General features: G+C 39.8%; 1 protein-coding gene and 1 non-coding gene across 5 annotated transcripts in view; both read left to right on the top strand.

Moving 5' to 3' along the window:
- Positions 1-16,344, top strand: part of NINL (ninein like) — a 138,129-nt gene that overhangs the window by 22,597 nt on the left and 99,188 nt on the right. The gene's annotated exons all lie outside the window — the stretch shown is intronic.
- On the top strand, positions 8,185-8,291 carry LOC119865478. The gene has a single exon (XR_005377307.1). It is a non-coding gene; the product is annotated as a U6 spliceosomal RNA (small nuclear RNA).

The following is a 16,344-nucleotide window of genomic DNA, read 5'->3' as shown; positions in this document are numbered from 1 at the left end:
TTTTAGTGGGGTAGACCCAGAACCAAGTTTAACTTAAAAAAAGACATTTTTCACATAAGTAAATTTGTGGAATAGATTTCGTATCTTTTACACAATTGTGCAATCAAAATATAGTTACTATTTAAGTATAATAAAACTATTAGAATCAAATTAATATTAATTTTCTTTTTTTTTTTAATTTTTATTTATTTATGATAGTCACAGAGAGAGAGAGAGAGAGGCAGAGACATAGGCAGAGGGAGAAGCAGGCTCCATGCACCGGGAGCCCCACGTGGGATTCGATCCCGGGTCTCCAGGATCGCGCCCTGGGCCAAAGGCAGGCGCCAAACCGCGGCGCCACCCGGGGATCCCTATTAATTTTCTATAATAAATAATGTCATCTGCCAGAACAAAATCTCCACAGTACACATGACTATATCCTGACTGCTATGGTATTGGTGCTCTTGGTTTGACATGTCTCTGCCATGGTTTGCTGCCACTGTCCCTGACTGCCTTCACCCCCACCCCTGCCCTCCTGTGGGCCTCCACCCCCATCCCCTCAAGCCCTGCTGGTCCGCAGGCCTCCACCACCAGGCACCAGGTGGTTGCTTATGTCTTCTGACTCACACAGTGGGCTATGATGTTACTTGGTGTTCAAACTGCATAATATGAATTAAGTTTGCCTCTGGTCTTTCCGTATTAGCCAGGAAACTAGAATAGAACTGCTTGGCACTAACTCATTCATAACTCAAATGCTAGTGCTAGCACTGAATTTTTGAGGCAGAACTCAGTTGAAAGGTGATTACAGATTGAAAAAGTAATTTACCTTCACAGAGAAAACTATGACGTCGAGAACGTGTAAGACTAGAGTTTGGGAAGCCCTGTTCATAGCTTTATCTCCCACCTTAGTGTGGACAGTGTGGAGAGCAAGGATTCTGCATAGTGCTGCCATAATTGGTGAATCTCCAGGGTGTTGAATCATTGTTAAAATATTCTGAATAAACTTCGTAAAATTAGTGTATTGGAATGGCCTGTGTTTTAGCTTCAGGACAAAAATTCCATAAGTTCATACCTTACACTGGTCGGGGTACTGGATGAGGATAGTCCAAGAAGCTTGCCTGTCAAATCTGTCCTTTTTGGCTCTTCCTCCTGACTTGGTGACCTCAGTCTTCTTGGACTTTATGCTCTCCTGTGACTGAGCAAAGCCCATCATCAGCCCTCTTCTTCCATGAGGTGACACTGGGGCATTGAGTGCTAGCTTTTTTGAAATCGTCAGATATTTCTCTTGGGTATTATGGTAATAAATAGATTTTTTTCCTTTCCCATTAAGGAAATTTCAGGCTTTATAAGCACGCAGGGGAACCCTTGGGGGCTCAGGGACTCCCTGAAATCATTTGAGGCATGTTTAGCTGGTTCTGAAGCATGTGTGTACAGACCATTGGTGGGTACCTTCATATGTGCAGAAGAGTCACTTTCTCAGAGACTCTTTCCCGGTTCACCCTACTTAAGGTGCCCAACTCACTCCTGTTCTCTTTCTCTTCATACTACTTATCACCATTTATTATTTGCATGTTTATTGTATGTGTCTGCCCCCACTAGAATGTAAGCTGTACAAGGTGAAAGATTTTGTCTTATTTTATTGCAGTATCCCAAGGTTATGTTTTGATGCCTGGCGCATAATAGTACTCAATAAATATTTGTTGAATGAAAAAAATATTGTTTTGCAATTTACTTTGTAACTTTTTTAAAGATTTTATTTATTAAAAAAAAAGATTTTATTTATTCATGAGAGACACACAGAGAGAGGCAGAGACGTAGACAGAGGGAGAAGCAGGCTCCCTGCAGGCATCCCTATTTTGTAACTTTTAAAAAATAAACTAGTGCTGACTTACTGTGGAGTTGGCTTATGTAGAGGTACCAGGCACCTCCTCCCTTTTAAAGTACTCTCTGTAGTTTTGGCTTAATCCTGATCTTCCTTCTGCTCCCACGGCCAAGCTGAGCACACTGTATTACCTGGGGTAGTTTGATGGGAGTGAACGTGCTCTGGGTCCCTGGATCCTTAGGGTGGAGGAGCTCAGCCTCCAATAAGGCTTTGTTCCCATGAATGAGGCTCCTGGATTTGCAGCTGCCTCCCCATGCTGTCCCTGCCCTTTCTGGCATCATGGATGGGCTCATAGGATGGATAATCACTTACTTATGTTGAACAGGCTCTTACAGGTCTCTTGAGACAGACAGAACCTTGCAGGCAATCACTGAAAAGTAACAGTTTTACAAAACACATAAAACCCTGGAGAATTTCATAAGGCCACAGAATAGCCTCCTGGGAAAAGCAGAAGATGCAGACTTAGGTCTTTCCTCTGTTGCTGGGTATTAGGAAATGAATAAAGGACTTTCTAGGTGTCTGCTGCTTTGTGTTTGGGGACATGGCTTTCATCCACTTCTTACTGAGTTTTGTTGACAGTACTAAAAAAAAATTGTACTTGGATATTCTGCACTTTTGACTAATGACTCATGGTTGGCCCTACACACATTTCTAAAGAGAACTTGAACTTCTCATCAGTAACCACCTTGGTGGGGTGCCTGGCTGGCCCAGTCAGTAGACCGTGCGAGTCAAGTGTGCAACTCTTGATCTCGGAGTTGTGAATTTGAGCCCTTTGTTGGGTGTAGAAATTACTTTTAAAAAAATAAATAAAATCTTAAAAAAAAAAAATCTTGGTTCTATTGAGTAGAAAATTTTAAAAACTAAGAGGAAAGAGTAAGGTCACTGTGCTTTGGGAAGAATGGAATGGTTTTGAATGAATCTCCATGCTTGGTAAAGTATGTTTAAAAGGAGAAAGACATCAGGACAAATGATCTTGCTCAGCTTCTTTAAGAAGACTTGAGTGCTAATAAAAACCCTTGTATGTTTCAAGGAGATGAAATATACATATATATATTATTAAATGCTTAACAATTGCTTATTACACTGGCATATTTATTTTTAGACAAGTTGGTGGATGGTGTCATTTAGATCATGTCTTTATTAATTCTTTTTTTAAATTTTTTTATTTTTTAAATTAAAAAAATTTTTTTATTAATTCTTTTTTTTGGATCTAGTTCTATCAGCTGCCAAAAAACTAGCGTTAAAATTTTCCTTTTTTTTTTTTTAATTTATTTATGACAGACCCAGAGAGAGAGGCAGAGACACAAGGCAGAGGGAGAAGCAGGCGCCATGCAGGGAGCCCAACATGAGACTCAATCCTGGGTTTCCAGGATCACACCCCAGGCCGAAGGCGGTGCTAAACTGCTAGGCCACTGGCGCTGCCCGCTTTTTTTTTTTTTTTTTAAGATTTTATTTATTTATTAATGAGAGACAGAGAGAGAGAGAGGCAGAGACACAGGCAGAGGGAGAAGCAGGCTCCATGCAGGGAGCCTGACGTGGGACTTGATTCCGGGACTCTAGGATCATGCCCTGGGCCGAAGGCAGGCACTAAACCGCTGAGCCACCTGGGCTGCCAAGCGTTAAAATTTCCAACCGTGATTGTGGACTTGCTTAGTTCTTTTTCTCATTCAGTGTATTTGAGGTCTCATTTGTGTATTTTGAGAGTCTGCTGTTAGGCACTTAAATATTTATGATATGTTTTCCTCCTTAATTATTAAAATGAAAAGTCTATCTTTGGTAATACTGTACCTCTGGAAATCTATTAGTATAGCCTCTTTAGCACTCATATGTTTATAGTATGGCAGGGGTTCCAGCCACTTTTAAAAAATATAGCCTTGTTGAGATACAATTTACATACCATATAATTCACCCATTTAACATGTATAATTCAGTGGTTTTTAGAATATTCTCAGAGTTGTGCAACCATTACCACAAAAAATTTAGAACTGTGTCATCACCTCAAAAGAAACCCACGTTAGCAGTCACTCCCCATTCTTTCCAACACCCCTCCCCCCCCATCAGCCCTAGGCAACCACTAATTTACTTTTTGTCTCTACAGATTTGCCTATTCTGGACATTTCATAGAAATGGAAACATGGTGTATGTGGTCTTTTGTGAATGGCTTCTTTCCCTTGGCATCATGCTTTCAAGATTTATAAATATTGGAGCGCACATCAGGATTTCATCTAACCATTTTATTTTATTTTATCTTATTTAATATTTAATATACTTTGTTTTTTAGAACAGTTGTAGGTTTACAGCAAAGTTGAATAGCAAATACCAGACACACAGCCTCCTCTGTTATCAGCATCCCTCCAAGTGTGGCACACTTCTTATGCTGATGCACAGTTTTCACCCAGAGTCCATAGTTTACATTAGGATTCATTCTCTGTGTTTTATATCCTATACGTTCTGAAAATGTATAATGGGGGCACTTGGGTGACTCAGTGGGTTAAGCAACTGCCTTTGGCTCAGGTCATGATCTTGGGGTCCTGGGATTGAGCCCCGTGTTGGGTCCCTGCTCAGCAGGGAGCCTGCTTCTCTCTCTCCCTCTGACCCTCCACCCCACTTGTGCTGTCTCTCTCTGTCTCAAATAAATAAAATCTTTTTTTAAAAAAAGAAAGAAAATGTGTAATGATATCATATAGAATAGTTTCAGTGCCTTAAATCTTCAGTGCTTTGTTCAGTTCCTCTCATCCCCACCCCTGGCAACCACTGATCTTTTTATTGTCTCCACAATTTTATCTTGTCCAGAACATCATACAGTTGGAATTACATTGTATAGCATTTTCGTGTTGTTTTCCTTCACTTCAATATGCTTTTAGGATTCCTCCCTATCAAAAAAAAAAAAAAAAAACAGGGATCCCTGGGTGGCGCAGTGGTTTGGCGCCTGCCTTTGGCCCGGGGCACGATCCTGGAGACCCGGGATCGAATCCCACATCGGGCTCCCAGCATGGAGCCTGCTTCTCCCTCTGCCTGTGTCTCTGCCTCTCTGCCTCTTTGTGACTATCATGAATAAATAAATAAAATCTTTAAAAAAAAAACAAAAAAACAAAAAAACAAAAAAAAAAACCAAAAACCCGGGATCGAATCCCACGTCGGGCTCCCGGTGCATGGAGCCTGCTTCTCCCTCTGCCTATGTCTCTGCCTCTCTCTCTCTCTCTCTGTGTGACTATCATAAATAAATAAAAATTAAAAAAAAAAAAAAAAGGATTCCTCCCTATCTTTTCATGGTGATAGCTCATCGCTTTTTAGCCCTGGTCACTACCAAGTTTTGGCAATTATGCATAAAGTTGCTATAAGTGCTTGTTTGCTGGCTTCTGTGTGGACTTTAATTTTTCATTCATTTGGATAAATACCAAGGAGTACAGGGGTAAGAATATTTCAGTTTCTAGTTTTGTAGGAAACTGCCAAGCTGTCTTCCAGAGAGGCTGTCCCATGTTGCATTCCCACTATCAGTGAAGGAGTGTTCCTGTTGCTGTACCTCCTGGCCTGCATTTTGTATTGTCAGCATTTTGGATTTTGGCCATTCTAATAGATGTGTAGTAGAATTTCATTTTAATTTGCAATTCTTAATGACATAGGATGTTGAGTATGTTTTCATATGCTTTTTTGCCATTTGTGTATCTTCTTTGGTGATGGCTGTGTTGATATCTTTTGGCCCATTTTATAATGGGTTAATTCATTTTCTTAGTGTTGAGTTTTAAGAGCTCTTTGTATCATTTGAATAGTAGATAGTACTTTATCAGATACATCTTTTTGCAAATATTTTCTCCCAGTTTGTGTCTTCTCATTCTCTTTGGAGTATCTTTCACAGAACAGATGTTTCAATTTTAGCTAAGTCTGGCTTACCAGTCATTTTTTCCATGGATTGTGCCTTTGATGTTGTAACAAAGTTAGTGCAAGACCCAAAGTCCGCTAGGTTCTTTCCTGTGCTATCTTCTAGGAGTTTTATGAGCGCATTTTACATTTAGGTTGTGATTCACTTTGAGTTAATTTTTGTGAAAGATTTTAAAGTCTTTATCTAGAAAGAGGAATTTTTTCTTGCATGTCCAGTTGTTTCAGCACCATTTGTTGAAAAATTATGCTTTCTCCACTATTTGCCTTTGCTCTTTTGTCAAAGACGAGTTAACAGTATTTGTGTGGTTCCATTTCTGAGCTCTTTTCTGACCCCTAGGCCTATTTCTGTCTTCTGTAATCAATGCCATACTGTCTCGATTACTGTAGCTTTGTAGAAATTCTTGAAGTGGAGTAATGTATTCCTTTGACTTGGTTCTTCTTCAGTGTTTTCTTGGCTATTGTATGTCATTTGCTCTTCCATATAAACTTTGGAATCAGTTTGTTGATAGCCTCAAAATGGCTTGCTGGGATTTTGATTGGGAGTATATTAAATCTATAGGTCTAGTTGGGAAGAACTAATATTTAGCAATATTTAGTCTTCTTATCCATGAACATGGAATATCTCTTCATTCATTTAGTCTCTGATTTCTTTCAGAACCATTTCCTTTTAATCTGTTGGTGTCTTTTTATTATAGTGCATCTTTTGGGGACAGCTTACTAGGTTTTGTTTTTATAAAATTCATTCTGACAATTTCTGCCTTTTAACTGGCCTGTTGACTCCATTAACATTTAATTTAGTAATCCGTATCATGGACTTAAGTCACCATTACCTTCTGCTTCTGTGTGTCATCTCTGATTTTGTCCTCTTTCTGCTTTCCTCTCTCCTTTTGAATAATTTGGATGCCTCTTAGAATTTTGTATTAATTTATCTCTTGACTTTTTTTTGCTATATTTTGCATTGTTTTAAGAGTTTTCTCTGGGGGATAACAATATATGTTCTTGACTTTTTATACTATTTAGAGGTAATTCTGCCACTTGACGTGTAATGTGGAAATCTGCAAATGTACACATTGATCCTACCTACCTTTTGTGATATAGATGGCATATGCATTACATCTTTGTATGTTTTTAAGCCCTGTAAGATAGTGTTATAATTTTTTAAGTATTTGTTTATTCAAGAGAGAGATCGAGAGAGTGGGGGAGGAGCAGAGGGAGAGGAACAAGCAGATGTGGCACTGAGCACCTAGCTGGATGTGCGGCTCGATCTCAGGACTCTGACATCGTGCCTGAGCCAAAACCAAGAGTCGGAAGCTTAACTGACTGAACCACAGGTGCCCCAGATGGATATAGATTTTTTTTTTACTTTAAATAGTTGTATTTTTTTTCAAAATTAAAGCTTTTTTGTCTTATCTTACTCAGATACTTACTTTTGAGTGCTATTTATTCCATCCTGAAAATCTAAATTAACATCTATTATAATTTTGCTTTAGCTAAGGATTTTCCTTTAGGATTTAACCTTTTCTTTTCTTTTCTTTTCTTTTCTTTTCTTTTCTTTTCTTTTCTTTTCTTTTCTTTTCTTTTCTTTTCTTTCTTTCTTTCAAGATTTTATTTATTCATGAGAGACAGAAAGAGAGAGAGAGAGGCAGAGACACAAGGCAGAGACACAAGCAGGCTCCATGCAGGGAGCCCGATGCGGGACTCAATCCCAGATCTCCAGGATCGCGCCCTGGGCTGAAGGCGGCACTAAACTGCTGAGCCACCCGGGCTGCCCAGATTTAGCGTTTCTTTTATAACAGGCCTACTGGTACTTTTCTCAGGTTTATTTTTTTCTTTAGTCTGAAAATGTATATATTTTACCTTCATTCTATTTTTTTTAATATTATTTATTTGTTTATTAGAAAGCATGAGCCACAGGGAGAGGGAGAGGGAGCAGCAGCAGACCCACTGAGCAGGGAGCCCTCCCAGGGCCCTGGGATCAGACCTGAGCTGAAGGAAGTCCCCTAACCAACTGAGCCACCCAGGTGCCTTATTTTACCTTTATTCTTAGAGGATATTTTTATTTTGTTTTGTTTTTAAGATTTTTTTTATTCATGAGAGACACAGCAAGAGAGAGAGAGAGAGACGCAGAGACACAAGGCAGAGGAAGAAGCAGGCTCCATGCAGGGAGCCTGACATGGGACTTGATCCCAGGTCTCCAGGATCAGGCCCTGGGCTGAAGGGGGAACTAAACCTCCGAGCCACCCGGGCTGCCCTGAGGATATTTCTGGTGTATAGAATTATAGCTCTTGTTGTTGTTTTTATGCACTTTACAGATGGTTTGCAGTCCTTTGGAGTCCATTCTTTCTGATAAGTCAGCAGTTATTTGAATGTTTCTTTATATGTAATATGTTGTTCTCCTGGTGACTACAAGATTTTCTTTTTTCTTTTTAAATTTAATTTTATTTGTGCTCGCTTCGGCAGCACGTATACTAAAATTGGAACGATACAGAGAAGATTAGCATGGCCCCTGCGCAAGGATGACACGCAAATTCGTGAAGCGTTCCATATTTAAAAAAAAATTAATTTTATTTATTTATTCATGAGAGACACACAGAGAGAGGTAGAGACACAGGCAGAGGGAGAAGCAGGCTCCTTGCGGGGAGCCTGTGTGGAACTGGATCCCGGGACCGGAATCACACCCTGAGCTGAAGGCAGACACTCAATCGCTGACCCACCTAGGTGTCCCAGTGATTTTCATCACTTTGACTAGTTTGCCTTTATTAACACTTATCCTAAATGAGGTTTATTGAATTTCTTGAATGTGTAATTTTTTATTGTTTTAACCAAATTTGGGACAATTTATGCCGTGTGCTTTCAGACTGTTTTTCTGCCTGGTTCTCTTTCTCTTCTTCTGGGATGCACACTAGACCCTTGGGAAATTCTCAGTAGTCCCAAGGCTAATCTTTTAACATTCCCTTTTCTCCTTTCTTAAAATTGGATGGTTTCTATTCACATATCTTTAAAGTTTACCTACTCTTACCTACATTCTGATGCTAAGCCCTTCATGTGAATTTTAAAATTTCAGATACTGTGTTTTTCACTTCTTGAGTTTCTTTTCTTTTTTCTTTTTTTTTTTTGAGTTTCTATATAGCTGTTTTACAGTTTCTGTTTCTTTGCTGAGTTTACAAAATGTGCCTTCATCAGAATATTTTCTTTTACATCCTTGGTATTGTGGTACTGGCAGAGGTTTTCAAGCTGCTAATTCCAACATCTGATTCATCTTGGGGTTATTCTGGTTGTGGTTTCCCTTGAGAATGGCTTACTTTTTCCTGGTTCTTCACTTTTGTGGAAAAATTTGGATTGTATTCTGGACACTGTAGTTCTGTTTTAGAGAATAAAAGTTCTGTGATCTTCCTCTGAAGAGTATTGATTTGTATTTGTTTTAGTGGGCACTCAGCTTGGTTGGACTCAAACTGAAAACTGTCTCTTGGGCAGTAGCTTTTTGACAGAGGAAAGAGGCAGAACAGAGATAAAATGAAAGCATTATTTAGAGTCTTTGAATTGCCTCTTGGGTAGCAACCCCAGATTGTATCTCATTAGGGAACAAAAGTCAGGGGATTTAAGAACCAAAGGGAATATTTGTATATGTTGTTTACAAAGAATTTCTATTGGTGCTCATGGAGGAATGAATCTTAGTTGAGTATGATTGGTTGCTAAGGCTCTCACTAGAGAGCTAAGTAAGGCAAAAGCCTGTACTGTAGCAAGTTGCAGATGTTCCTAGGGAGTCCTTGGAATATTTGTCTTTTTTGGCCCAGTTCAGAAGTTCATGGTTCCACTCTGTGAGCGCTTGGATTTAAGAACCCCTTGACATAAGTGACTCATTTTATTTTACCTTTCACAGGTTCAAATCTCATTTTAGTTCTTTTATTCTTGGCTGAGCTGATCAGTTACCCAAATCTTGGGCAACATTTATTCAGAATTTGGGTCTTTCATTCTCTGATGTATGCCTTTTTAGGATTCCTTGTTCATTTTTGCACTTGCTGTGCTTGCCTCAACCTCTGCTGGCTGTCAGAACTGTTTTTTTTCCCCAAGTTTTAGCTGCTGCTCATTGTGGATGGGGCTTCTCTCTGCCAAGAAGCTAGAGAATGGAAATACTCCCAGTGTCCATTGCAGCTTCCAGTATCTGCCTGCTCTTGGTGCTGTTAAGTGTCTGTCCTCGGAAGTTGTTCTCGTGTTTGTCCAGAGTTCATGACTGTTCTCTGGAGAAGGGCTGGTATGGTAGGAGCTTTTTGTTCCCTATTGATTTTAAATAAACTTTGTGTTATGTGAGACTTTATAGTATAGTATATATATATTCAATATAGTATATTGAAATCTCTTCAAGTCAGGTATTGATCTATATTGTATAATATCTGTGATACAGTTTTAATATACATCTAGATGTTTATTTTTGTTTCATATTATGACGTCAGAGCTATGGTTCATATGAAACAGAAGTGTTTTTGTTTTTTTTTTTAACACCATTATTATTTTTTTTTAATTTTTAAAAATTTATTTATGATAGTCACACAGAGAGAGGGAGAGAGAGAGAGAGGCAGAGACACAGGCAGAGGGAGAAGCAGGCTCCATGCACCGGGAGCCCGACGTGGGATTCGATCCCGGGTCTCCAGGATCGCGCCCTGGGCCAAAGGCAGGCGCCAAACCGCTGCGCCACCCAGGGATCCCCTGTTTTGTTGATTAAGGTTTTAACTCTAATTACAGAATAATTTTTATCTGGAAACCTGATCCACTTCATGACAATACACTTTGTGGTTTCTAAGAAAAATGTGATAATCCTGGGTTATCATAGTGATACTGGAAAAAAATGTTTTTAAAACACCTGTAGGAAATTTTATGGCCTGTAAATTATGCATCATAGAGTTGTTGGAAAAACACCTCTATGATGTCAGAATAATTGTTACTTGTGATATTATGATGTATAAAAAGAAATACATATTTGGTCTCTATCTAGTTTCTGGCACAGAGCTCCTAAAACTTTGAAATTTCCTAAGTGATGAGAGCTATTAAAGTTTGTCTTCTTATGTTAATGAAGTGACTTTTGGAACCAACTTAAGGATGGGGGCTGATTGCCTAGAGACCCAACCTGTGATTAGAGGGTTGGAACTTTCATTTCCACACCCCAACCTCTGGGAGGTGAGGGGCTGGAGATTGAGGTCAGTCTCCTGTGGCCGGCCAGTGATTTAATCAGTGATGCCTATGTAATGATGCCTCCATGAAAACCCAAAGGAGAGGGTTTGGAGAGCTTTCCAATTCAGGGGGAGCGGTGCACCAGGACAGGGCATGGAAGATCATGCCCTTTCCACACACAGGTTTCCCCTGTTATCCAAACATAGAGCGTTCCTTTGAAACCTTTTGTAAGCTGAAATAGTGTGAAGCAAAGGAGTAATTACCATTAATTTATATGGAAAAAAAACCTTGAGCGCTCCTTGATGTAAAACATAATCTCCCTCAGACTTTTCTAATACCTTAGGATACATCTTGCTAGCGGATGCACAAAATAAATTGAGATAAAGCACAAGATGCTTACAGACATAGTTCAAACCTGTAATATTTTGATGCTCAGATGCTGACTGTGGTTCCCAGGGATGGACCTTGGCTGTGCCACCTCCATGCTCTGGGTACGCTCTGCCTCTATAACAGTGTGCTGCAGAACAAACTGATGTTATTTTGCTTTATGCCTTTTATTGTAAAAGAAAAAACCTCAGATTTCTTTCTGTTAGTGAAAACAGGTATTAAGGTAGGTCTTTCACAAAAGTGTAGTGACATGACTTGAACTTTTGAAGAGCAGGAGATACCTTTATGTTGCCCTGTGCCTCTTCTTCATCTGGTTGTTCCTGAGTATGTCTTTTGGGATAAAGTGATGATCTAGTAAGTAAAATGTGAGCCACTTATAATTAAATGAACCTGAATTGATTGAATCCAAAGGGGGTGTCGTTAGAACTTCCATTCCATAACTGGACTGTCAGAAGTACAGGTGATAACCTGGACTTGCTACATTTGTCCCCGACAGGGACAGTCTTGTAGGACTGAGCTCTTCTCCTGTTACCTTTGGGCAAAGAGTGTTAGAATTGAGTAGAATTCTGGCATATGCCATTGGAGTTAGAGAATTGGTTGGAGGTGTGGGAGACCTATCCCAGACCTTTGTTACAAATGGGTACTAGAATCAGTTTATTAGATTTATGGAAAATGACGGGACCCTCTGTCAATGTATTTTTCTTATTCTGGATGATAGTAATATGGTTGTGTTCTTTATGTAAATATTCCTTGAGCCATACATTTATATGATTTGTGTACTTTTATCTTTGAATATTTATTCTTCAGTATCAATTATACTTGGGAAAAAATGTGTTAGAGCTCTATTTACCTACTTGGGTAATCATTCATGTTATATTGATAGTTGAAAGAAAAGGTGCAGTTATATATACATGTCATATAATTTTAGAAATTCTTAAAAAATAAACCCAAAATATAAATAAAAATACCTGTAGTACTATGTTGATGATGGTGTGAGGACACAAACTGCTGGTGGAGTTTAAATGGGTACAACCTCTAGGGAGGGCATTGGCCTTATCTATAAAAATTATAAATATCCAGATCCTTTGGATCTTACTACACGTTACTAGATCTTACTTACACGTTACTGGATCTTACTTACACATTACTAGAAACGTGTTTCCATCGTTTCTAGTAACTTTTCAGACATTCTAGTACATGTGTGCAATGACCTACATATAAGATTATTCACTGTAGTATTGTTTATAATAGCAGAGGATTAGAAATAATTAGTAGGAATTAGTAGGAAATTGGTAAAGCAAATGTGGTACATGCACATTTAGCAAAGAATGAAGAAGCTTTTTCTATAGTAGAATGATATTTACATTTGCATTTTAGTATATTTGTCCATACCCATATAGAGTACTCCAAGATATGTTATTCAGTGAAGAGAAGTCTAGGCAGGTCTTCTGTTTCTAAGTCATTTGAACCAGACCATCCCTCATTTCGTGCTGGAGAATGAAGTGGAGGTGTTCCATTTTCTTGCAGTGGCTTATAGTGTAACTTCCTGTGGCTCAAAGAATTTGAAATTTTGAATGTAGAATGAGATGGTCTCAGATTGGTACTGCTCTCAGACAACTACTGGTGAAAGCAAATAGAAAATTTTCTCCAAAGGAAGACTTAATTATCTATGTGTCAAAAATAATACTCCCAAGTAAATTTTCACATCCAGTGTCTGCAGATAATCACATATAATCAGACACACAAAGAAAGAGGATATATGAGCCAGGACCTGCAGAAACAAAAGACCATAGAAACAGAAGCCCAAATGTGTGAGATATTAGGATGATCAAGATAGAGACTTTAAAACAACTATCCTAATTATAATGAGAAGTATAGAAGCTAAGAAAAATATGTATGTAATTACTTAGAAAAGTGATAAAAAGAAACATAGCAAATTAGAAAATAACACTGTTGAAATCCTAGAACTTAGAATTACAATGATTGTATTTAGGACATCGATGGACATGCTTAACAGAAGATTATACAGAGCTAAAGAAAGAATTAGTAACCTGGAAGATAAGTAAGAAAAAATTGTGCAGGATGCAGCATGGAGAGATAAAAAAGTAACAGATTAAGTGATAATCACTAGAGTGAGAAGTGCTAACACATTTTAATTTGAGAGCAGGAAAGAGACAATAATTAAAGAAATACTGACTGAGAATTTTCCAGAACTAATGGTACATCAGCCCACAGACTCAAAATTAGTGAATCCTAGGCAGCACAAATTAAAAAGTACATCAAAGTGAAATGATAAAAAAAAACCACACACACTAAAATAGAGATTCTTAAAAGCAGCCAGAGGAAGAGAGAAATCACTGTAGAGGATAGGAGATAGACTGATGGTTGATGTTTCAACAGTAGCAAACGAACAGAAGATAGTACGATCTTCACTGTGTTACGAGAAATCTATTGCCCTGTGCAAATACACTTCGAGAATGAAGGTAAAATGAAGAAATTTCAAATAGATAAGAACTGGGAGTTTGCCAAAAGTGGACACAGTCAGGGAAGCTCTAAGTGCTAATTTAAGATGGAAAGTCAGGCATGCAAGAAGAGTAAAAAACAAAAAAGTAGTAGATATGCAGATAAAGGCAAATGGGCCTTGACTATAAAAAGCAGTGGTAATGTTTTCTTGTAGGGCTATGAAATACTTAGTGTAGTCATGATGGACTGGGTAATTTAGCATCCTCCTGTATTCAAGTAGAAAAGCTGGATAAACCATTCTTAGCCATTTGCTTGAAGACCTCGGAGAACTCATGAGGCAATAAGAATTAAGACGCCAGGCTCTGGAGGAGCTAGAAACTTCAGAATGTGAATCTGGCATTTGGGGCTGCTTCATTGTAGGTATTGTCTGTGCATTCTGGAGGAGTCACATGGGAGGCTGAACAGAATTTTTTATAGCGTCATGGGGTCAAGTGGCCCCAGCGACACCATGAGAAGGTCTAAGGATCCCTAAATGGAGTCCTGGAAGGAGAGGAGAGAGAATAGGGCAGAAGCAATATTTGAAGAGACATTGGCTGAGGATTTTCCAAAGTTGGCAAAAGACCTCAAGTCATGGACTTTTAATAAGTCCTCTGAGCTTCAGAAAGATAAGAAGATACACCTTCAAATTTTGTGTTCAAATTTCACCCCCAAAGTGGGATAGACTTGCTTGAATTCTTAGTTTTAAAGTTAGCACTGTTGTGACCTGAAATGTTAATACCACATGACATCAGTCCTGCTTGCTGTACACAAGGAAGAATGCCTCCTCCCTCTTGCCCCTCCCTCCCCTCCCCCGCATGTGCCCCTCCCATGCTGCTGCAGAGGTGGCCACATGTTTTGTAACTTAAAACCTCAACTCAGGTGTGTGAGGAATGTTACTTTGTCTGTAATGCCCCATGGTATCTTTCTTGAGCCCACATTCTGCTGGGTGGCAGAAATTTCATCTTGATGCATTCAGAGGGCACGCTGGGGTTGTTTCAGCTTTCCAGGGAATTATATGTTAATGAGGTGTGGGTTGTGTCCACTCCGGCAACAGCTGGACTCTCATCTTTTGCGTCTCTCTTTAGGGCCTTAGTTCACAGGGTTCTCTGGCACACAGCTCCTTCCTGAGCCCACTCCCCCAACTGCTACCTGGACACAACTCACCATCTCTGCTGGGCTCCTGCCCTTTCTTGAACTCACATCAAAGAGGGAATTCACACTCAGCTCTCCCTGCAGAGGCTCTGTCCTGTGGCCCTGCCCTATATTTGCTTCTGGAGTCCACCTTTGCTGCTCAGGTTAGAGGCTTTGCTCTTAGATTATTTGTAGTTTTTATTGCTTTCTGGGGGCGAGTTACGAACTGCAAAACCCCAGGGAAAGTCTTCCTGTTTGTCTTGGTGGCAGTTGGTATGGAATATCGTCCTGCTGCCTCAGTGGTAGTGATACTGATCATTCTCAGTCCTGTCTTCTCGCATGTGTGTGATGTCACACCATGATGCTCTTTCCTTCTTCGTTGTCTTTCCTGTGCGGGGAGATGTTTGAAGGACAGTCTGTCCACCCAGGCTCACATAATCAGGGATGCAGGACTATGTGTTTTTCTTTAAAAGGATGAGGTTTTATCTGGACTTTACTTGTGACCTAACCTAGCTGTGTTTCTTTCAGGGCAGTTTGTACCTCTGTTGAACCTTGGAGGAAAATACTTTTTACCCTGGGAATTATGATTCTTTTCTTCAAAGTTGTCTTTAGCAATAAGGGAAGTCAGAAAATGCCCTTCCAGATACTGGCCTCAAGCCATTGGTTAGGGGCACAGATGCTAGGAGAAGTCAGGATGCCAACGGCTGTTTCTGTGTGTGGCTCTGTTTAAAATGCCATTTCTCCAACTTTTGCCTGAGATCATACGCTTCTCTTCCTAGAATGCTTTTGAGCTAGTTCGGGTTCTTGTATAAAACAAGGATTGAAGGTAACTTTCAGGACTAGTGTGGTAATGGAAAGAGTGTGGTGTCTTCACTGGGAAGGCCTAATATCAATTATCAAGGTCCCCCAGGCTACATCCTCACCCACAGACACCAGAGGATGAATTGGCATAGGGCTGATATGAAGCCACATGGGAAAGTGGTTGGTTTGGGATGGGCTCTCTTTAGAGGTTAAGTCACGCGTTACTGCATTCTTTGTGCAAATAGCCTTCCAGAATGGCATAGTGACAAGATGGACCCTTCTCAGATCTGTCATTTGAAGTTCTCTCCTGTGTCTCCTTTTCCTATAACCTGCTTATTCCCTCTCTGGCTTCTTTCACCTGGGTGGAGCCTGGAGCGTGGATCTCTCCAGGGAGGCATCATTCCCCTCATCAGAGCCTCCCAGCCTCCCGACAGGATGCTTCTAGACCTGCCCGAGTTTACTCCAATCTGAAGGCCTCTGCCAGACATGGTGTCCTCATGGCCTCTTCATAAATCTCACAGGAGATGGAATGACATGTCTATATTGTGCCGGTCTGTCTTGCAGCAAAAACTCTGGAATGCACCCCAGTGTTTGATAGGGTAAAGATGCGGTCAGCT

The sequence above is a fragment of the Canis lupus genome, chromosome 23, assembly GCF_011100685.1.
Source record: "Canis lupus familiaris isolate Mischka breed German Shepherd chromosome 23, alternate assembly UU_Cfam_GSD_1.0, whole genome shotgun sequence".
NCBI classification, from domain to species: Eukaryota; Metazoa; Chordata; class Mammalia; order Carnivora; family Canidae; genus Canis; species Canis lupus.
Note: the sequence above shows the minus strand (reverse complement) of the source record. Positions and strands in the feature narration are given on the sequence as shown.